Source organism: Myotis davidii, unplaced genomic scaffold (genome assembly GCF_000327345.1).
Source record: "Myotis davidii unplaced genomic scaffold, ASM32734v1 scaffold955, whole genome shotgun sequence".
NCBI classification, from domain to species: domain Eukaryota; kingdom Metazoa; phylum Chordata; class Mammalia; order Chiroptera; family Vespertilionidae; genus Myotis; species Myotis davidii.
Genome location: NW_006287066.1, coordinates 257,487 through 261,211, shown reverse-complemented (window position 1 = coordinate 261,211; position 3,725 = coordinate 257,487). Strand labels below are relative to the sequence as shown.

Genomic DNA, 3,725 nt, shown 5'->3' with positions numbered 1-3,725 from the left:
GGGCGGGCGGGGGCCGGGGGTGGGGGGGAAGTAGGGAAACCTATTGTCAGAAGTTTTACCCTCTGGGTGACCAGGTGAGCCAGATGGGGATAGGGGCCTAAGTGCCAGCCTCTGGGGAGACGGAGATCCTGGAGAGCCACATCCAGAGGCCCTGGTGTGACCAGGGTGGGCCAGGCAAGGCCAGTGCCCAGGGAGGCTGGGCACTCAGCCAGCCTTCCTGTGGTTCTGGATGATGTCCGTTCCGTCTTTTAGTTGCATTCTTGAAGTGGTTGTGGTAAGCAGCAATCTCCGGTATTTACCTATGCCGCCATCTTGGTTTTCTCCTCATTTTTTATTTTTTGAGTAAACTCCTTACTGTTCTCCACAATGGCTGCACCAATCTACATTTCCACAAACAGTGCATGAGGGCTTTCTTTTCAGTACTTGTTGTGTGTTGATTTATTGATGATAGCCATTCTTACATGTGAGGTGATATCTCATTGTGGTTTTATTTGCATTTCCCTGATGATTAGTATGTTGAGCATCTTTTTTTTTTTAATCTTCACCCGAGGATATTTTCCATTGATTCTTAGAGAGAGTGGAAGAGAGAGGGAAAGACAGAGAAAAATATCGATGTGAGAGAAACAAATCAAGTGGTTGCCTCCTGCAAGAGCCCCGGCCCGGGGCCTAGGCTAGGGAGGAGCTTGCAACTGAGGTATGTGCCCTTGACTGGAATCAAACCCAGGACCCTTAAGTCCACAGGCTGATACTCTGAGTGAAACTGGCTAGGGTTTGAGCATCTTTTCATGTGTCTCTTGGCACCTCTGTATGTCTTCTGTTTAGGTTCTCTGCCCATTTTTAAATGGAATTTTTTTTTGAATGTGAATTGTATGAGTCCTTTATATATTTTGGTTTATTAACCCCTTATCAGATATGTCATTTGGAAATATCTTCTCCCATTCAGTAGGTTGTCTATAAATTCTTGGCAAACCATTCCTGTATTGTCTGCACCAGGGTTGATGACTCCCACCATCCCACCCTTAGTATGCCACTAATTATATTTATTGTTAATTGTTGTCTATACCATTGTCCTGCACCCTATCTCACATTAGCTCCATGAGGCTGGCCAGTGTTTCATTCAGTGATGTATACCATCTAGAAAAATGTTTGGGCATTTAATAGGTGCCCAATAGATATTTGTTGAATCAACAAATGATTGAATAAAGCTTAAGGTTAGAAACACTGCTTCTATGATTTTTTTTCTTTCCCAAATATTTATGAGAGATCAGTATATAGTGGTAACTTTGTTAATGTTAACTGACTGACTTAAATGCTTGCTGTATGGTCTCTTTTCCTTGAACTCTCGTGTTTTCACATGAATTTTAGAAACAGCTTGTTAAATTTTATAAAAGAATTTAGGATTTGATTACTACTGCTGTAACAAATTGCCAGAAACTTAGTGGCTTAAAACAACCCAAACTTATTAGCTTACAGTTCTGGAGGTCAAAGTCTGAAATAGATCTTGTGGGGCTAAAATCAAGGTGTCAGCAGGGCTACATTCCTCTGGAGGCTGTAAGGGAGATTCTGTTTCTTGCCTATTCAAGCTTCTAGGGCTGCCTGAATTCTTGCCTTGTACCACCCTTTCATCTTCAAATGGGAAAGCATCGCCTGTGGGGCAGGACACGGAGGTCAGGAGCGAGCCTCTAGGGCAGGGGTCCTCAAACTTTTTAAATGGGGGGCCAGTTCACTGTCCCTCAGACGGTTGGAGGGCCGGACTATAGTTTTAAAAAAAACTGTGGACAAATTCCTATGCACACTGCACATATCTTATTTTGAAGTAAAAAAACAAAACGGGAACAAATACAATATTTGTATTTTCATGTGGCCCACGGGCCGTACTTTAAGGACCCCTGCCTTAGAAGGACCCTTGTGATTACACTGAGTGCACCTGGATAACCCAGGATATTCTTCCTATCGCAGAATCCTTAACTTCATCACATCTGAACAGTCCCCTTTGCTGTGTAAGATAACAGATTTCACAGGTTCTAGGTGTTAGGACATGGTCATCTTTGGGGGAACCATTATTTTGCCTGCTTTGGCATCTTAACAATGTTAAATCTTACTATTCATGAACGAAGTATATATCTCTATATATTTATGTGTTCTTAAATTTCTGGCAATTTTCAGTGTGCAGACCTCTCACACTGAATAATTGCCATATTTATCCCTAAGTATTTTATATTCTTGATGTTTTTGTAAATTTTGACATTTTCAAATTCCAACTATTCTTTATTAATTTGTATAAATTTAATTCTTATTTACTGATCATGTATCCTGCAACCTTTCTAAAATCCATTTATTAGTTCTAGGAAAATCAGTTACATTTCCTACATAAATAATTATGTTGTCTATGAATTAAGACAAATTTACTTATGAGACTTTGAAACCAGGCCTTGAAGGCTACAGGGTGTTCATTTGGCCCAGAGGAGGAATGGGATCCCAGGCAGAAGAGAGGATAGCATGTGTGTGAAGTCATGGCCCTTAGGCAAGGACAAGGAGATGTGGATGACAGCAAATGAAGATGGCACTAGTGAGCCCAGAAAGGCCTAGCGTGCACAGCCCTCCAGGACCTGCTATACCAGCGACAGGCGACATGGCGGACGTGTACCAACGGGGGTTCTGGCACTGCGCAACTGGTGGCATGCAGTTGAGCAGGAGAGCCTAAAGCACTCCGAGGAGCTCAACCTGTTGCTGGATGACATCAAGAGGGCATGTCAGAGAGGCAGGCGCTGTGAGACAGAGACGGCAATTACACCTGGGGCAGGCTCACCGAGGACCCACGACTGAAGCTGTGGAACATCTCTCATGAGCATGTACTGCACTTACCTACCGTCTTCCACCACCTGCCGCAACTGCTGGCCAAGGGAAGCAGCCTGCAGCCCACAGTGCACGTGGGCCAGGGCCGCACGGGAGTGTCACTGGTGGTGGGCATCCCCAGTGTGCCGTGCGAGGTACATTTGTATCTGACTAACATGCTGCACTCGCTCATCTCAGAGCTGAGCTTGCAGAAGGACTCAGTCATCGTGGTGCTGATTGCCGAGACTGACCCGCAGTACACCTTCGTGGTGATGGAAAACATAAAGGCCGTGTTTCCCACAGAGATCCATTCCGGGCTCCTGGAGGTCATCGCCCCTTCCCCACACTTCTACCCTGGCTTCTCCCGGCTCCGAGAGTCCTTTGAGGACCCTAAGGAGAGAGGTGAAGGACCAAATAGAACCTCGATTACTGCTTCCTCATGATGTAATAGCAGTCCAAAGGCATCTACTACGTACAGCTGGAGGACGACATAGTGGCCAAGCCCAACTACCCGAGCACCATGAAGAACTTCTCTCTCCAGCAGCCTTCAGAGGACTGGATGAATCTGGAATTCACCCAGCTGGGCTTCATTGGGAAGATGTTCAAGTCACTGGGCCTGAGCCTGATTGTGGAGTTTATCCTCATGTTCTACCCGGACAAGACCATCAACTGGTTCCTAAACCACATTCTGTGGGTGAAGGTCTGCAACCCGGAGAAGGATGCGAAGCACTGTAACTAGCAGAAGCACTGTAACCTCTATATCCACCCCAAGCCAGCCCTCTTCTAGCACGTAGGCACTTCTCACTGGTGGGCAAGATTCGGAAACTGAAGGACAAGGACTTCGGGAAGCAGGCACTACAGAAGGAGCCCATAACACCCGCCCTCCCCCC

The 3,725-nt window shown here is 45.9% G+C and overlaps 1 pseudogene; it reads left to right on the top strand.

Annotated features, from left to right (window-relative positions):
- Positions 1 to 2,560: 2,560 nt before the first annotated feature.
- The window catches only part of LOC102763584, a 1,890-nt pseudogene continuing 725 nt past the window's right edge, over positions 2,561 to 3,725 (top strand).